This window comes from Mustela nivalis, assembly GCF_964662115.1.
Source record: "Mustela nivalis genome assembly, chromosome: 7".
In the NCBI taxonomy this organism is placed as follows: Eukaryota; Metazoa; Chordata; class Mammalia; order Carnivora; family Mustelidae; genus Mustela; species Mustela nivalis.
This window is the reverse complement of record NC_139026.1, coordinates 81124924-81145931: the sequence shown is the minus strand read 5'-3', so window position 1 is coordinate 81145931 and position 21008 is coordinate 81124924. Positions and strand designations below refer to the sequence as shown.

The 21008-nt window shown below is 35.8% G+C and overlaps 1 protein-coding gene across 16 annotated transcripts in view; it reads right to left on the bottom strand.

Annotated features, from left to right (window-relative positions):
* Positions 1–21008, bottom strand: part of PPHLN1 (periphilin 1) — a 156977-nt gene that overhangs the window by 28165 nt on the left and 107804 nt on the right. The gene's annotated exons all lie outside the window — the stretch shown is intronic.

Below are 21008 nucleotides of genomic sequence, written 5' to 3'. Positions count from 1 at the left end.
GGTAAGTAGTATTGTAGTTGAACATATGCTGGCTATGAGTAGGAGGCAAAGATGTTATTATTAACTTTTGGCTGTTTCCCTTACATGGGCAAACAGCAGTTGGCTGTGCAACTGATGAATTCAGTGAATAAAAATAAATTTTTAGTATAAATAAAACAAAATTTTGAAAACTAAACTTGCTACAAACAAACGACCCTCCCTTAATACCAGGCTTCCACTAAAAAGTTAATTTAATATTTTTTATTCCTTTGCCTTACATGGGGCCCTTATCTCTTTCATGATCACCATCGAGAATATACTACATTAGAAACATGGTTTAGAAAAGTATTTTTATGTAAGAAAAAGCCTCTACTTAGATAATCACGTGCATTTCTTTAAGGTTTGTCTCAAGGGCACCGATAATTTTTGCTAAAACAGCTTATGATTAAATATTTAAGTAGAATAAATGAGTACTACTTAAAACCTCTAGATTACAAAATCTTTATTATTACTAAGACCTGATCTGATCTGTAACTCTTAGACAAAAATATAAAGGATAGAGAAATACATGTAGTACAACAGTTGTTGAAATAAGCACAAAAGGTTTTTCTTTGCTTTTCTCAAAAATCATCAATGAAGGATGCTAATAGTAGAATAAAATTTCAGGGCACAGCACTGCAAACCATAATTAGAAATCAATGCAGTATAAAACCATCAAAACTCTTGGTAAGGAACTGTCATTGAGAATCCTCAAAAGAAGTGTGTGTGTGTGTGTGTGTGTGTGTGTGTGTGTAGGTCTAAATAAGCCAATGAAAAATAAATACAGTAAACAGTAAATAAATAGTATAGTATTTATATATAAATAGTAAAAATAATCTCAAAGCTAGAACTATCCTAAAGATAGAAATAAGCACCACAATTTGACACAGTCTATATATATAGCAGAAGACAATGGAGTGCATCTGTTTAAAACGTTCTGGGAAAACTTGACAGAAAGAAGCAGTTTAAAGGAGGAAAGGTGCACTAGGATATTTGCTGCTACGGAGTTTAAAAAACTCTCTAACCTGAATTTGCATAACATAAATGAGTATTTCAAATTTATCCTAAAATATTTCCTATCAGTCTATCATGGGGATTGTGTGGGTAAAAAAAATAAGAGGCAAAAAACTTTACCTCAAATATAACATTACTATTATATATTTTAAAGGCTTTTTCACAAGCAGAATAATCTTTATAAATATATGTATAAAAATCAAGCCCTAGTATACTGCCCCAATGTAATTACTATCATCCTAGGTAAAAGGAGATGACAATATAGCATCATAGTATCCCCATCCTACTCATTTCAGTATTTAAGATCTACTTTGTTCTTTATCTTTCATTTCTTGTAAGAGAGAATCACTAAATGAAACTGACAGAAGAGTCATTTTTTTCTTTTTTGAGAATCCTCAAAAGAAGTGTGTGTGTGTGTGTGTGTGTGTGTGTATGTATTGGTTCTTGGTTAAGGACATTAATTATAATTTCAGCCCAGTCAGTAACGTTATAGTTTAAAATACAAGAATGACCAAAGGAACAGAGTATTTTTATTTTTCACTGTAACTTCTAAGTTACTTGGTTGCAAGGTGGGCCTTATTTTTCTAAGTTGGGATTCCAAGCTAATCCACAAAAGCCTCATAAGCACATATAAAGACTTAAATACTTTTCACCAACCATGAAAAATAGTATAAAACAGTAATGACAGCCATTTTGGCTACTGACAATGTCCTAGCCAACTTAACCACACATTCCCATTTAACTCTAACATTATTATGAAGTGTATAATAGCACCATTCCTCCTAGAGTAGTGAGCAAAGCAAGGCTCAGAAAAATGATGTACCCAAAGACATTTAGTTAAGTGGCTGAACTGGGATTCAAACCAAATCCGCTAACTCCAAAGTTCCTACAGTACTTATTCTAACTACTAAAATAATGCATCAGTATTGTGAGAGTTCTCCATAAATCCTTCTAAAGACTATATAAAATTCCATAGTGGGGATACACTAGGATCTATTTAGTCATTGTTCTTGGGTAGAAGAAAATGATCCTTGGCAGAAATTGGGAGACGTAAGAAGCAATGAAAATTTTAAAAAGGGTAAATATTAAAATAAGCCTAAATGAGTATTAACTGCAAAGAACACTGTTAGTGTCTTATGGGGTTTAAAATATATATGGAAATAAAACACACTGGTAATAGATCAATCAAGAGGAAGTTCAATAGAGTTAAAATGCTCTAAGGTGCGTACACTGATCATCAAGAAATTAAAAATACTAGGTATATTAGACTTCAGTAAGTCAGGGATGCATGGTGTAAAACAGTGTATAATTAACAAGAAAAGAACAGTGTATAACTATTGGTGTATGACAATGAACAAAAATTTTCAAAATCAAAGATGGAAAAAAGGAGAGGCAAAGGACTACAGAATAGGAAGAACAATTAAACACAGATATATCGGTAATTATATTAAATATAAATGGACCAGATGATTCAAGTAAAGACATATTTTATCCAAATGGATGAAAAAACAAACTACATGCTGTTTATAAGAAAAATACCTTAAATATAAAGACTCAAAATAGCTGAAAGCAACATGACAAAAGATACCATGTTAAAAATTTAGATAAGTATGAGGCAGTAATAGAGATGAAGAAAACTACTTCAGAAAGATACAACTGTAAATTCATATGTACTTCACATCATAGACCCAATATATAAAAGGAAAAAAAAAATTTTAGTATATGTGCTGCCGAAGCGAGCACGGAAAAAAAAAATTTTAAAGAGACACATGAACCCAGAAACATTTTAAGATTTTAATACAACTCTTTCAGAAACTGATAAGCAAACAAAACCAGTAAGGATATGGAGGATTTTTTTTTTTAAAGATTTTATTTATTCATTTGAGAGAGATAGAGCACAAGCAGGGTGAGAGGCAGGGAAAGAGAGAAGCCGAATCTCTGCTGAGCTGGGAGCCCAACGTGGGCCTTGATCTCAGGACTTGGGATCATGACCTGAGCTGAAGGCAGACACTTAACCATCTGAGTCACCCAGGTGCTCTGGATATAGAGGATTTAATAGAATACTTTAAAAACTGATTATGCGTTGGCCCACAATGTAAGTCACAACAAATTTCACAGGACTCAAATCCTAAAAAGTATGTTTCCTACTACAGTGGTTTTGAATTCAAAATTTATTTAAAAAATATTAAAAATAAATGCAAAATTTATTTTAAAAAAGCTACAAAATCTCCTATGTTTGGAAATTTTAAAATATTCTAAACTCTAAGAAGAAATCCCCTCAAAATATTCTAAACTGAATGACAATAAAAATAATATCAACTTCTGGAAGATGAAACAAAGCCTTATTGAGAAGGAATGTATAGGTTAAAAGAAAGGCTACTAATCAATCATTACCTAGTTCGAGTTGTTTTGTTTTTTTTTTTCCTAAATAAAGCAATTAAAACCAAAAAAGTAGAAGGAAAGAAAAAAATAAAGGTAAGATTCAATGAAATATAAAATACAAAACAAGAAAGAAAAGAATAAAATCAAAAGTTGGTTCTTTGAAAAAGACATACTTGGGTGCCTGGGTGGCTCAGTGGGTTAAGCCGCTGCCTTCGGCTCAGGTCATGATCTCAGGGTCCTGGGATCGAGTCCCGCATCAGGCTCTCTGCTCAGCAGGGATCCTGCTTCCCTCTCTCTCTCTCTGCCTGCCTCTCTGTCTACTGTGATCTCTCTCTGTCAAATAAATAAATAAAATCTTTAAAAAAAAAAAAAAGACATACTTTAGGTAACACTGATCATGGGAGATTTAGCAGCCAACTCCCAAGATGGCCTGCAGTGATCCCCATCTCCTGGTATTTTCATCCTTGTGTAATAGCTTCCTATTGAGTGTTAGCTAGGCTTAGTGACTACTTTTAATGAACAGACCAAGGTAGAAGCAACGGAGGGTATGTAACTTGGAGAATAGATCCAAAAAGGCAGCAAAGCACTATTCCTTTTCTCTCTCTTGGGACTCTAGCTCTGGGGAGGGTCATGCCATGAGAAGCCTTGTGGAAAGGTCCACATGGTGAGGAAGTGAAACTTGTACCAACAGCCACATGAGTGGGCTTGGAAGTGAATCTTCGAACTCTGGTCACATCTTCCGAGACTATAGCCGTCTTTTTGCCCTCGTTATCAGTTTGATAGCAACCTCCTGAGAAATCCTGAGCCAGGATCCTGAGCCAGGACCCCACAGGCTTTATTTGTTTTATCTGAGAAACTGAGAAACTGATTCTAAAATTCCTACAGATGTTCACAGCTCCAAGTACAGGTACTCTTGAAAAAGAACAACAAGTAGGACAACTTGCTCTACTGAATATCAAGACTTATTATAAAGCCATTTAACAAAAACAGCATGGTATTATTGCAAAGATCATGAGACTAACAGCATAGAACATAATCCAGAAACAGATTCACATATATATGGACACTTGATTTACCACACAGGTGTCAATGCAGAGAGGTAAGGAACACACAGTCTTTCCAGTAAATGGTTCCAGGTCAAATGAAAGTCGATATGAGTGGAAAAAAACAAAACTTGGATCCCTGACATATATCTAATATGCACTATACATAAAATAATTTGCAGATGGATTGTGACTCAATGTAAAAGATAAAACAAAATATCTTCTGGAAGGTAATAAAAGCTCTCTTAAATGGGAGACAAATAACAGTAATAAAGAAAAAGACTAAAAAGTCTGGACTACATTAAATGTAAGGATTTTGGGCGCCTGGGTGATTCAGATGGTTTGGTGTCTGCTTTCAGCTCAGGTCATAATCACAGGGTCCTGGGATCAAGTCCCGCACTGGGCTCCCTACTTAGTGGGGAGCCTGCTCTCCCTCTGCCTCTCTCTGTCTTTCATGAATAAATAAATAAAACCCTTAAAAAAAAAAAAAGTAAGATTTTTATTCTTCCAAAAACATAAAAAGAATGAAAAAAAAAAAAAAGCCACAAAATAGGAAAAGATATCTGACACACATATAACTAGCAAAGGGCTTGTATTTAAAATAATAAAGAACTCTGCAAATTAATTCAAGTAAAAAACTTAATAGGAAAATGGGCAAGAATCTCAACAGGTACTTTCTAAAACAGGTGCCAGTAACCATATGAAAAGGTCCTCAGCATCATTGGTAATCAGGGAAATGCAAATGAAAACATAAGGAGCTCTATTATAAGTCAACATTATCACTGAATCTCACAAACACAACGCTGAACCAGGAAAAAAAAAAACTAGACACATATATCAGATTATTCTATCTGTGTAAAGTTTAAAACAGACAAAACACTACTACAATGTTAGAAATCAATTTAGTGGTTACTATCTTTGGGAAAAAGGAGGTGGTAGTAACTGGGAGAGGGCATAAAGGGCCTCCTGGGGTGCTGGTAATGTCCTATTTCTTGATATGAATGGTATTTTTTTCTAAGATCTTATTTATTTATTAAAGAGAGACAGGGGTGCCTGGGTGGCTCAGTGGGTTTAAGCCTCTGCCTTCAGCTCTGGTCATGATCCAGCGTCCTGGTATCGAGCCCCACATCAGGCTCTCTGCTCAGCGGGGAGCCTGCTTCCCCCCTCTCTCTGCCTGCCTCTCTGCCTACTTGTGATCTCTCTCTCTGTCAAATAAATAAAATCTTTAAAAAAAAAAAAAAGAGAGAGAGAGAGAGCACACAAAAGCGGGGCGCAGAGGGAGATGCAGACTCCCCACTGAGTAGGGAGCCTGATGCAGGGCTTGATCAGGACCCTGGGATCATGACCTGAGCAAAAGGCAGATGTTTAACTGAGTGAGTCACCCAGGCGCCCCAATTTGAATGGTAGTTCTCACAATGTTTGCTTTGTGAGAAATCGCTCAGATTAACAATTACGTTTTGAATCCTTCTTTCTGTATATGTAATCCATCATTAAAGTGCTTTAAAAGTAGAGCATAATAGCAAGCATAGCGGAATTTAGCATGGTTGATCATCAGCTAACCAGAAATGATGTTGAAGTGTTCATTTGCCCCAAAGTCCAGATAACTGAGGGATAAGAAATCTTAAAATGCAGCTCTGAGGCTGATAAAAAATCCTTCAAATAATATCCCAGGTAACTGAAGTAAACAATTATTCTAAATAGAAATGCCCAATTTCCTACAATAGTTTTTTAGAAAACAAAATAAAACAAGAGGAAAAATAGGGGGGAGGAGGGCACAACAAAACAGATAATATAAATGTCTCCCAATGAACCAGATACTAAAAATCATCGTTTCATTTCTAAAGTTTAACTTCAAGTTACCCTTAAGTAGAAATGTAAGATTTTCTTAGTGCAACTTTGAAAACATCTTGTATAAATGAACTGAGATTATCAACTAACTCACACTGGTGTTAGCACATGAGTGTGTAAGACAGACATGATTATTATCTAATGCTTAAATTAAACAACAGTTAAGACAAGACAGCAGATGTCACAAAATGGATCACATCTTAAAAGTGAAAAATGACAAATGAAGGGAAAATATGAGAATAATTTATGTTTAAGGAATAGGGAGGGAAAGCAGGGAGTTCTAAGGAGAAGAAAATATTTACCTTTTTATGGTACTTCCTATATCTAGAAAAATAGATTAGAAACAATAGGTAAAAGAACGAGCCAAATGGAAAATGTATAAGATAAATTATGAAGTCCCCCCTCAAAAAGAATTTCATAGTAAAATTGTTTTTACATTTCATTTTGAATGAATGGAGGGAAAAGAGAAAAAAAGCAGAAGCATAAGGGTAAAAGGTTTAACAACCAAAATCCTGACAATGATGAGAAAATAGCCTCTCAGAGTTAAACTTCTATAGGTCGGCTACATAATATTCCTAAGAAATAATTTGAAAATACTCAAAATTCCAAAGCTGCAAAGAAACAGGCAAAGTAATTCTTAATACTATCATAAACAACTGTACAGTGATTTCCAATATACAAGTGGCTTTCACATTCAGTGCTTTATTGGTTCTGTGGGAGAGTGTGTAATTAACTCCATTTAACAAATGAGGAAAAGGGCTCTGAGAAGTTACAACACTAAGTGGAAACATCCCAGTGCTTACTATGCCATACCACTTAAAATGTCCTTTAAAAGTAAACACTCAGACATGTCAACTTATAGCAGGAGAACTGAATAACAAGGGACAATTATTTGGAACCACTAGAGAAAACCCTTACCTAAAATTTGTTGATAGTAGGCAAGAAGGAAAGGTAGAGAGAATGAAGCTTGTGCTGGAGTTTATGTCATGGGGAACAAATGTATTGGAAAAGTTTTATAACTGGGTACATTTTAAGTGAAGACATTCCAGGGAATGAGGTCCAAGATGGCCTCATCTCTTTTGGGACTTGTAACATATTAAATATGGTTCATACCAGGTTTCGTATCTATATTGTCCAAATTTTATATTTTATGTAAAAATAATTATCATAATGGAGTTATTAATCTTCGTATTTACAGGTTTATAGCAGGTATAAAATAACCAACTTACTTTTCAACGTAAAGACTGAGATGCTTGGTTTTAACATTTCAAGCATGATACAAATTACCTTATGAGATAACTTTTGGGAAAACTCCCTTAAAACGAAAACTTTACATTTGTTCTTCAGCAACAAGTTTCTGAAATAAGACCAAATTTTGACAAACTATAACTTTCAAAAACCTTGAAATATGGCCAAAATAAAGGATTTATCTTTAATGTGTTTTGAGAGTAAGAAATTTTTCAGGGGTAAATCTTATGGAAGTATTTTTTACTAAATCTATATATGTAAAGTCTAAACAAGTGGTTGGTAATAATGGATTGTTAGATATAGTAGGGTAGACTTGATGTCTAGACAAGATAGTGGTGAGAGTTACCTTTTAAGAAATTTGTTACTTGCTCTGATAAAAAGGGAAAACAAAGAATGTTTCTATTATGTAAGGTTAGTGTGAAATGCTTAGATCATGCGTATACAATAGAGCTGCCACTGCTTTGAAAACAATTTCATTTTAATCCATCATGTGTTAAAAGCTGATTTTTTCCATGTCCCTAACTGTAGTTAACATTTCACGAAGATGGTACATTTGATTAATCTTCTTATCCATTTTACTTTAAAAGTAAAACAAAAACATCCTCTTATATATTGAGATAGAAGGAGTAAGAACTACTTAGAGTGCTGGGAACCATCGGGCTGTATCGACAAGTGCTGAAATTAGAAACTGTAAAAAGAGCCACAGACTTAGCACTGATTAAAAGTGACATTTTATTTATGCAAGAAAATACTTTCTCCATAATTCATTAGCTCAACAAACACTAAATACTGACTGATGCATAGCAACAGTACATATGAGTTTAAAAATTATTTTAATATAATAACCTCTGTCCTTATTAAGAGGTTAAAAAAAAATTAAAACACCTAAAAATTGTATACCTTAATCTGAAATTAGCTACACACAACAGTGTGTGAAGCAGCAATATTTAGCTTTTAATTTTAAATGATTTAGATTAAGAAGGGATCTAAGATTATTCAGTCTAACGACTTCATTTTGAGGAAAAAGTTTAGAAAAGCTAGTGAGCAATCCAAATGGTCACAAGATAATGGTTAACATGTAGAATCCAAATTAAAATAAAAATTATATATTAAGTAGATTGATCTAGTTTTCCTGTAAAACCTTATTAACCTCTAAGTCTAACAACCTAGACAGGAAACTAAATGATTTCTGATATTTTTTTTAAACTGGAATAAGGAAAGGAGAGGATTCCAATCTACAATTTATCTATAAATTATTGAATATATAATCTATCCTTCTTTCATCAGGGAGACTTACTTCAACATAGAAATATCAGCATTTTTGGGACGCCTGGGTGGCTCAGTTGGTTGAGCAGCTGCCTTCGGCTCAGGTCATGATCCCAGCGTCCTAGGATCGAGTCCCACATCCGGCTCCTTGCTCGGCGGGGAGCCTGCTTCTCCCTCTGCCTCTAGCCTGCCACTCTGTCTGCCTGTGCTTGCGCTCTGTATCTCTCTCTCTCTAACAAATAAATAAAAATCTTTAAAAAAAAAAAAAGAAATATCAGCATTTTCATAAAACGTTACGACAGTGGTAGGATAGATATTATTCTGAAACAGTATAACAGGTTTTAAAAAATAAATTTGCCTTCATGGTACTTTTAAATATTTTTCCTAGTTATTATCCACCAAATAAGAAAAAGAAGAAATGTACTTTTCCCCATTACAAATTGTAATTTTCTATGATTAATGAAATACCATGAAAAATGCATTTAAAGAATACTTTCAGGAAGAGGAGTCAAGATGGCAGAGAAGTGGCAGGCTGAGATGATATCGGGTAGCAGGGGATCAGCTAGATAGCTTATCAAACCAGTCCAAACACCTACAAATCCAACAGAAGATCGAGGAGAAGAAGAGCACCAATTCTAGAAACAGAAAATCGACCACGTTCTGAAAGGTAGGACCTGTGGAGAAGTGACTCCAAAGCGATGGGAAGGTAGACAGCGGGGGAGGGGCCAACTCCCAGCAAGTGGCAGAGCAACGGAGCTCAAAATCAGAACTTTTAAAAGTCGGCTCCACTGAGGGACATTGCTCCAGAGGCTAAGCCAGGGTGAAGCCCACACGGGGACAGTGTGGCCTCAGGTCCTGTGGAGTCACAGAAGGATAGGGGGTGTCTGAGTGTCACAGAGCTTACAGGTATTAGAACGGGGAAGCCGGCTACAGAGACAGAGCCGAGGAGTGAGCTCTCAGCTCGGGGTTACCTTATGGTGATCCGTGGCACAGGCCACTGCTCTGTGAGCAGGGAACCCACAAGACCCGGGGAGACCCCCACCAGAAGAGCTCAGGGATCTGTGGCGTTCGGAGACTCCAGGTGGGGTTGTGTGCCAGAGACAGAGAAGCTTAGTCAGCGACTAGGTGAGCTCAGAGCACTGCCAGAGGCCAGGGAGATGGGAGTGATTGAGCGCTTTTCTCGGAGGGTGCACTGAGGAGGGGGCCCCAAGCTCTTACCATCCTCCGGAACTCTATGGAAAGCATTCAGGGAACAAAAGCTCCTGAAAGCGAACCCCAGTGGATTACTTAGCCTGGCCCCTGGTAAGGGTGGTGCAACTCCCCCTTAGGCAAAAACACTTGAGAGTTACTACAACAGGCCCCTCCCCCAAAAGATCAACAAGAAATCCAGCCAAGACGAAGTTCACTTACCAAGGAGAACAGCAGAATTCCAGAGGAGGAGAAAATAAAGCATGGAATTCATGGCTTTCTCCCCATGATTCTTTAGTCTTGCAAAGTTAATTTTTAAAAAATTTTTTCTCTTCAGCTAAATTTTTTTTTAACTTTTACACTTTCCTCTTTTAACGTTTTTTAACTAGTTTATCTTAACAATATCTTTCATTAAAAAAAAAAATCTTTCTTGAACCTTCCTTGTTATACTATTTTATCTTTCATTGTATCTAACTTTATTTTTTGTATACACATGGGGTTTTTCTTCTAAAAAAATTTGGGGTACAACTTCTAATAAATCAAAATACACCTTAAATCTAGCACAGGACCTTGTTCTAGTCTCCAGCCTAAGCAAATTCTCTCAATTTTCTTTTTCTTTATTCTCCCAACCAACTTACCTTATCAACTTTTTTTAGAAAATTTTTTTAATTAAAATTTTTTTTTCATCTTTATAGTCATATTCCATCCCTTCATTGTGTTTTCCCTTATATATGTCTTTCATTCATTAAAATTTTGGGAGGTAGCTTCTTCTAAGAAACCAAAATACTCCCCAAATTAAGTGGGCAACCCTATTCTAATCCCCAGTCTAATATATATATATTTTCTTTTTTATATTTTTTTCATTATTTGTTTTTTTTTTTTAATTTTTTTTCTTAACTTCTTTTTATCCCCTTTCTTCCCCCAACGACTTGGGGTCTCTTCTGATATGGTTAAAGCATATTTTCCAGGGGTCTTCGCCACCCTTTTAGTATTTTACTCGCTCCTTCATATATTCTTATCTGGAAAAAATGACAAGGCATAAAAACTCAACATGAAAGAAAGAATAAGAGGCAGTACCAAAGGCTAGGGACCTAATCAATATGGACATTGGTAATATGTCAGATCTAGAGTTTAGAATGACGATTCTCAAGGTTCTATCCGGGCTCAAAAAATGCATGGAATATATTAAAGAAACCCTCTCTGGAGAGATAAAAGCCCTTTCTGGAGAAATAAAAGAACTAAAATCTAACCAAGTTGAAATTTAAAAAGCTATTAATGAGGTGCAATAAAAAATGGAGGCTCTCACTGCTAGGATAAATGAGGCAGAAGAAAGAATTAGTGACATAGAAGACCAAATGACAGAGAATAAAGAAGCTGAGCAAAAGAGGGACAAACAGCTACTGGACCACGAGGGGAGAATTCGAGAGATAAGTGACACCATAAGAAGAAACAACATTAGAATAATTGGGATTCCAGAAGAAGAAGAAAGAGAGAGGGGAAAGGAAGGTATATTGGAGAGAATTATTGTAGAGAATTTCCCTAATATGGCAAAGGGAACAAGCCTCAAAAACCAGGTGGTACAGAGACTCCACCTCAAAATCAATAAGAATAGGTCCACACCCCATCATCTAATAGTAAAATTTACAAGTCTTAGTGACAAATCCTGAAAGCAGCCTGGGAAAAGAAGACTGTAACATACAATGGTAAATATATTAGATTGGCAGCAGACTTATCCACAGAGACCTGGCAGACCAGAAAGAACTGGCATAATATATTTGAGCACTAAATGAGAAAAACATGCATCCAAGAATACTATATCCAGCTAGTTTATCATTGAAAATAGAAGGAGAGAGAAAAAGCTTCCAAGACAAGCAAAAACTAGAAGAGTTTGTAAACACCAAACCAGCTCTACAGGAAATCGAAAGGGGTCCTCTAAGCAAATAGAGAGCCTAAAAGTAGTAGATCAGAAAGGAACAGAGACAATATACAGTAACAGTCACCTTACAGGCAATACAATGGCACTAAATTCATATCTCTCAATAGCTACCCTGAAAGTAAATGGGCTAAATGTCCCAATCAAAAGGCACAGGCTATCAGAATGGATAAAAAAACAAAACCCATCAATATGCTGCCTACAAGAAACTCATTTTAGACCCAAAGACACCTCCAGATTTAAAGTGAGGGGGTGGAAAACAATTGACCATGATAACAGACATTGAAAGAAAGCTGGGTGGCAATCCTTATATCAGATCAATTAGATTTTAAGCCAATGACTATAATAAGAGATGAGGAAGGACACTATATATTATTCAAAGGGTCTGTCCAACAAGAAGATCTAACAATTTTAAATATCTACGCCCCTAAAATAGGAGCAGCCAAATACATAAACAAATTAATAACAGAATCAAAGAAACACATCGACAACAACACAGTAACAGTAGGGGACTTTAACACTCCCCTCACTAAAATGGACAGATAATCCGAGAAAAAGATCAACAAGGAAATAAAGACCTTAAATGACACAGTGGACCAGATGGACATCACAGATATGTTCAGAACATTCCATCCCAAAGCAATAGAATACACATTCTTCTCTAGGGCACATGGAACATTCTCCAGAATAGATCATATCCTGGGCCATAAATCAGGTCTCAATGGGTATCAAAAGATTGGGATCATTCCCTGCATATTTTCAGACCACAATGCTCTGAAGCTAGAACTCAATCACAAGAGGAAATGTGGAAAGAACCCAAATACATGGAGACTAAAAGGCATCCTTCTAAAGAATGAATGGGTCAACAAGGAAATTAAAGAACTGAAAAAATTCATGGAAACAAATGATAATGAAAACACAACGGTTCAAATCTGTGGGACACAGCAATATATAGAGTGATACAAGCCTTCCTCAAGAAACAAGAAAGTCTCAAATACACAACCTAACCCTACACCTAAAGGAGCTGGAGAAAGAACAACAAAGAAAGCCTAAACCCAGCAGGAGAAGAGAAATCACAAAGAGCAGAGCAGAAATGAATGAAATTAAAACAAAAAAAACCATTAGAACAAATCAACAAAACTAGGAACTGGTTCTTTAAAAGAATTAGTAAGATTGATAAAACCCTGGCCAGAGTTACCAAAAAGAAAATAGAAAGGACCCAAATAAATAAAATCATGAATGAAAGAGGAGATATCACAACCAGGAAATTTGACAATCAGGAAGAAACGGATGCATTCCTAGAGACATATGTACTACCACAACTGAACCAGGAAGAAAGAGAAAACCTGAAGAGATCCATAACCAGTAAGGAGATTGAAACAGTCATCAAAAATCTCCAAACAAACAAGAGCCCAGGGCCAGATGGCTTCCCAGGGGAATTCTACCAAACATTTAAAGAAGAAGTAATTCCTATTCTCCTCAAACCGTTCCAAAAAATTGAAATGGAAGAAAAACTTCCAAACTAACTTTATGAGGCCAGCATCACCTTGATCCCAAAACCAGACAAGGATCCCATCAAAAGAGAATTACAGACCAATATCCTCGATGAACACTGATGCGAAAATTCTCCCCAAAATACTAGCCAATAAGGTCCAACAGTACATTAAAAGGATGTTTCACCATGACCAAGTGGGATTTATTCTGGGATTTATTCCAGGGCTGCAAGGTTGGTTCAGCCTCCGCAAATCAATCAATGTGATGCAATATTAATAAAAGAAAGAACAAGAACCATATGATACTCTCAATAGATGTTGAAAAAGCATTTGACAAAGTACAGCATCTCTTCCTGATTAAAACTCTTCAAAGTGTAGGAATAGAGGGCACATACCTCAATATTATCAAAACCATCTATGAAAAAACCACCGCAAATATCATTCTCAATGGAGAAAAACTGAAAGCTTTTCCGCTACGGTCAGGAACACGGCAGGAATGTCCATTATCACCACTGCTATTCAACATAGTCCTAGAAGTCCTAGCCTCAGCAATCAGACAACAAAAAGAAATTAAAGGCATCCAAATCGGTAAAGAAGAAGTCAAACTATCACTCTTTGCAGATGATATATGATACTATATGTGGAAAACCCAAAAGGCTCCACTCCAAAACTGCTAGAACTTGTACAGGAATTCACTAAAGTGTCAGGATATAAAATCAATGCACAGAAATCAGTTGCATTTCTTTACACCAACAACAAGACAGAAGAAGGAGAAATTAAAACGTCAATCCCATTTACAATTGCACCCAAAACCACAAGATACCTAGGAATAAACCTAACCAAAGAGGCAAGAATCTATACTCAGAAAACGATAAAGTACTCATGAAAGAAATGGAGGAAGACACAAAGAAATGGACAAATGTTCCAAGCTCCTGGATTGGAAGAGCAAATATTGTGAAAATTTCTATGCTACCTAAAGCAATCTACACATTTAATGCAATCTCTATCAAAATCCCATCCATTTTTTTCAAAGAAATGGAACAAATAATCCTAAAATTTATATGGAGCCAGAAAAGACCTCAAATAGCCAAAGGAATCTTGAAAAAGAAAACCAGAGTTGGTGGCATCACAATTCCAGACTTCAAGCTCTATTACAAAGCTGTCATCATCAAGACAGTATGGTACTGGCACAAAAACAGACACATAGATCAATGGAACAGAATAGAGAGCCTAGAAATAGACCATCATCTCTATGGTCAACTAATCTTCGACAAAGCAGGAAAGAATGTCCAGTGGAAAAAAGACAGCTTCTTCAACAAATGGTGTTGGGAAAATTGGACAGCCACATGCAGGAAAATGAAATTGGACCATTTCCTTACACCACACACGAAAATAGACTCAAAATGGATGAAGAACCTCAATGTGAGAAGGAACCATCAAAATCTTTAAGAAAAACACAGGCAGCAACCTCTTCGACCTCTGCCACAGCAACTTCTTTCTAGGAGCATCACCAAAGGCAAGGGAAGCAAGGACAAAAATGAACTATTGGGATTTCATCAAGATCAAAAGCTTTTGCACAGCAAAGGAAACAGTTATTAACAAAGCCAAAAGACAACTGATAGAATGGAAGAAGATATTTGCAAAAGACATATCAGATAAAGGACTAGTATCCAAAATCTATGAAGGCTTAGCAAACTCAACACCCAAAGAACAAAGAATCCAATCAAGAAATGGCAGAGTACATGAACAGACATTTCTGCAAAGAAGACATCCAGATGGCCAACAGACACATGAAAAAAGTGCTCCACATCACTCAGCATTGGGGAAATACAAATCAAAACCACAATGGCATACCACCTCACACCAGTCAGAATGGCTATAATTTACAAGTCAGGAAATAACAGGTGCTGGCAAGGATGCGGAGAAAGGGGAACCCTCCTACACTGTTGGTGGGAATGCAAGCTGGTGCAACCACTCTGGAAAACAGCATGGAGGTTCCTCAAAATGTTGAAAATAGAGCTACCCTATGACCCAACAATTGCATTACTGGGTATTTACCCCAAAAATACAAACATGGTGATGCAAAGAGGTACATGCATCCAAGTGTTTAGCAGCAATGTCCACAATAGCCAAACTATGGAAAGAACCTAGATGTCCATGAACAGATGAATGGATAAAGAAGAGGTAGTATATATATACAATGGAATACTATGCAGCCATCAAAAGAAATGCAATCTTGCCATTTGCGACGATGTGGATGGAACTAGAGGGTATTACGCTTAGCGAAATAAGTCAATCAGAGAAAGACAACTATCATATGATCTCCCTGATAATGAGGAAGTGGAGATGCAACGTGGGACGTCTGGAGGTAGGAAAAGAATAAATGAAACAAGATGGGATCGGGAGGAAGACCGTAAGAGACTCTTAATCTCACAAAAGAAACAAGGGTTGCCGAGGGGAAGGGGAGTAGGGAGAGGGTGGTGGGGCTATTGACATTGGGGAAGGTATGTGCCATGGTGAGTGTGTAAACCTGGCAATTCACAGACCTGTACCCCTGGGGCTAATAATATATTATATGTTTATAAAAAATTAAAAAATAAATTAAATTTTTAAAAAAGGAAAAAAAAGAATACTTTCAGGTACATCTCTTCAACTATATTGGTTGAGATTCCATAATTTCTATCTACTAATAAAAATTTTGAGAAAGGTTGACAATGATTGGTATAAGCAAGAAATGAAGATTCTCTCTATAATCTCATATATTCCAGTTATTCTTAATCTTGGCCTGTCAACTTTACGAGATGTTTTAAAACATACAGATTTCAGAATATACATGGACTCAAGAATCTGATCACCAGGCATTCTGATGATCTCTTACGGCAGTCATTAAAACCGACACAGCACTTCAGGAGACATAAACAGAAGCATTTGATAACCACAACTAAACCAACTCCCCTCCCAAACTGCTCATTTTAAATGTAATACTTGTATATTTTAAAACTACATACACACCATTTTTATAAAGGTGGTGAAATGAGAGAAACTGTATTTTAAAACATGGTTTCACAAGTGACTATAAATATCCACTAGTAGGGCACTAATTATATACACTGATAGAAAATGGATATATTGAACAGGGTACACGGTAGGCCACTATTTGTATTTAAAGAAAAAATATGGAGACACACATACCAACTTTTATCTCTATTCATCAGGATCAATCATGATCCCAATATATGTATGTATATACATACAAAGTATGTACATACACATAAATACTATATATAAACTGCGTATATACATACATATGTGGTTTCATTACCTATATGCTAGAGAAAGAAACTGAGCGGCTAAGAATTATGAAGGAAACTTGTTTTGCACTGCATAATCTCTTATGTCCTTTGAAATTCATGTTCATATATGTTACTACTTAAGATACAGCCTTAATGAATTAGCTGGAGGGTATTCAACATAAACCAAATCAAATCACATGTTTTGAGACATGATCATAACTTTAGTTCCTAACTAAATCATTATTATTGTCAGTACAATCAACTGTTCTGAAAAAGAACAGTTACTGGTGATATTTACAGTGTTAGAACTGTCAAAACTGATCCAACTGATTATTATCTATGCTTTTTATTGCATTTTAATTACATCAATTAAAAATATGTAAGATAAAATTTCTTCAGTTTACATAAAGCTAAGGTGGTAAAAGTTCTCAAACTTTCAGCATATTAAAAAACTGCAGAAGAACTACGAAAAAACAACTACCTCCTTCTAACTCCTTACTTCAGTTATGGTCCATAGACTAGGACAATCAGTATCACCAAGGAGCATGTTAGAAATTCTCATCTCAAGCCCCATCCCAGATCTACAGTCAGAAAATGTACTTTAACAAGATCCACAAGTGATTTCTGTGCATATTAAAACTTGAGAAGCTCTGATAACCTATTTACCAGAGAAGTCATGGTAGAAATCCAAGAAGCTCTACGTTTAAAAAGCCCCACAGGTGCATAACGAAGGTAGAGAGAGAACACAATGTAAGTACTGTGCTTTGAGGGGGAAGAGATGGAATTTCTTTTTTCAAGACTATTAGTTTGCATAGCAAAAGATCCTAACAAACAGCAATTACTTATCATCTTCAGTCTGTTTCATTAGGTAACTGCTTCTTTTCTACTTATGTCTGTGGGGGCATTTTAGCCACCTTGACGTTCACAGTGTACAATGTACTAGGCAGAGCCTAAACATGCATATTATATACATCTACTCCATCCCAGATCTACTCAGATTATTTAATGCCATCTGAAGAAAGCAGATGGATAGAAAACTCTAATCTAGATCTTGCCCTTGGGGAATTACAAGAGATTTTAAAATATCATTAGATGCCAGATGTCCAAAAAACAGAAGCTCTCAGTGACAGGCTACGTTTAAGCACAATTTTAACAAAGCATGAGGTTAAATATGAAAAGGGTTCCAAATGGTCAAAGTAAATATTACCTTATCCCCAGAGGTGAAATAAAGAGAAGAAGGGTAATGTAGTAATACAGATGTCAATTTGTGTGGTTTGTTCAAAGTGACAGTTTATTCAAAGATTCCTCATTGACAAAATAGCAAGTAGTGAGATTCGCTTTCAAATCAGATAATTTAGTAATAGAGGTATGTGAGGACTTGTGAGATATTACAATCAAGGAGTTAATGCTGAACACTTGAGACAGATTATGAATCACCTATACTTTTACAGGATGGCTATGTAGGTATTACTTATAATGACAGGAGAAATTCTGAAATCTCCGGCTCTAAGCTAAGAACCTTGAAAAATATTCTGGTAAGTGAAAGTAAAAGTGGCCCAAACTGGGTAACTCCGGGGAAATGAAGGTAAAAGAAGATATACCATAGGATCTAAAATATAAGGAGGCTAAATGTGCTGTGGCAATAGAATAGATCATCTCCACTAAAGGATATTTATGTACAATTGAGCAGGATGATTCAAATGATCTCTAGCAACACAAGAGACTCAACCTGATGTCTTCTGGCTCAAGGAATTTAGACTGCGGTTCTCTGCCATATTTGACTATAACATGGGGAGCTTTTTCAAAAAGCATCTACATTTCCAACCCTATCAAAATTCTTATATGCACAGTGATGAGATGGTAATAATGTGGCAAAAAACATGAATTTGCCCTCTCACTGAAGTGATTCAGATACAAACTACCTCCATATGTATGCCCTTAAACATCAAATAGCCACTTTGTGGGTTAATTTTAATGAATTAAACCAAATTTTGGCCTAGAGAGATTAAATTTATTTTACATTGCAATACTGCTACAAGTTAATGATTTCCTTATGATTCAAGGGCTTAAGAATATAGAAACCCTAAAAAAATTATATGTTCTATTATAAGATATCTGAACATACTGCAGTTGATAGAAAAAGCAGCTTGGGCATTACACCAATATTTACATTTTTTTTTTTAAAGATTTTATTTATTTATTTGACAGCAAGAGATCACAAGTAGGCAGAGAGGCAGGCAGAGAGAGAGGAAGGGAAGGAAGCAGGCTCCCTGCCGACCAGAGAGCCCGATGCGGTACTCGATCCCAGGACCCTGAGATCATGACTTGAGCCGAAGGCAGCGGCTTAACCCACTGAGCCACCCAGGCGCCCCAATATTTACATTTCCATATTATTCTAAGCTTGAATTGTTGTCCTCATCTACATGGGCTTTCTTAGGTTATTATTCTTTTTTTTTTTTTTTTTTAATCATGGAGTATTTCAAGCATGTGGAAAAATATAAAGAAAATTACTGGACAGCTGTGTAACTACCATCTGGCTTTCTCAAGCCTTTACATTATTCCTATTCATTTGGCATTTAATTTCTAAAAATAAAATATGCAAAAGTTAAAAACAGAGAAAATCCCCTTATTAACTTTTCATTTTCAAAAGTCACTGTAACTTTTAGACACAAATTTATAAAATCATTATATGTGATTATTTACTAGCTTTCTAACATCTTGGGGATTTTCAATTTGATTTTCTTGTCAATATATGAAAACCAAAGTGCTCTTTTTTTTAAATTTTGTTTTTCAAGATTTTATTTATTTATTTGACAGAGAGAGAGATCACAAGTAGGCCGAGAGGCAGAGAGAGAAGAGGGGAAGCAGGCTCCCTGCTGAGCAGAGAGCCCAATGCGGGGCTTGATCTCAGGACCCAGGGGTTATGACCTGAGCCAAAGGCAAAGGCTTTAACTCACTAAGCCACCCAGGCACCCCTAAAGTGCTCTTTTAAAAAGAGAATATGGTAACATTATTTAGTACGATAATTTATTTTTAACACTTAAGATTAGTTAACATTATTAACTTATCTATTTTATAACACTTCTAAGAATTGTCGTTACTTCTTTAGTCATATCAGAATACAGAAATTTCCTTTTAGATTTATTTTTCCTTCTTTAGGTCATTTGTCTTTGCTATAATAATCTCAATATTCTTTAGTGTCAGATTTTTCACGTGTTTTTGAACAATGGAAAAATGAAAACAAATCTAGGCATACTTATAGGTCAAACATGTATGGATGTCTATAGAGTACTACAAAAAATTAATTCCATACTAAATAATTTTATGTGTATCCTGCTAGGCTGTACACATCTGACTGGCAGATCTTTTTAAGATCAAATAAATCAACTATGAATAATAACAAGAAGAGACAGAAATATTAATAAACGAGAACAAAATTACCATACATTGCTATTTCAAATTTTCTACCGGTTATATTCTTCACATGGTCTTAGCCAAAAGGCCAAGAGGCGATACCAGTTATATTCTTAAAAGAGCCTCTCCTTTAAAGAACTGCTGTTTAGGTAGAAAAGCAAATATTAAATCATTCATTCAATAAACACTTCCCTAGCACTTACTACAAAGTGCTGGGCTTCACCATGTTAGGTGGTCAGGTTAAGATGCAGTCTCTAACTGACAGTGACTCCGAGGCTATTCAGAGGTCACTTACAAGTTTATGACTCCACTCAACATCTATAGAAAATACTTCATTTGAGTCTACTACGTGCCAATCACTATATAAGATAATGGAGATAAAGTAATAAAACATAGTCACTGCTCTCATGAAGCTTCCATTATGATGAGGGGGGACAAACAAGCAAATAAAAACATATGTCAAGTGGTTAAAAAAAAAAGAAAAAGTACCACCAAGAAAAGTAAGAGTAAAAGGACAAAAGGGAAGTATTTCTACATAGGATAATGATATTCATATGGATGTTGAAGATACACTGAAGGAGCAAACCTTTTATTTATGCTGTCAATTAACTGGTAATTTGTAAGGCACCAATCACCTTCATATCACAAATTAAACAGGATTTTCTCACTCTTCACTTTCCTTCTGTTCTTCCAGGCATCTGACACTGCTCACCACCACCAGTCTGAAATTCTACTGGCTTACATAACAAATCTCCTAACCAGATTCTTATCCTTTGCCACTGGGGTGGCATCAATATGAATTGTACAATCACAATAAGGATTTAATTAAGATGATCTCCTATCCAACTACAGAAAATAGGTTTTAGCT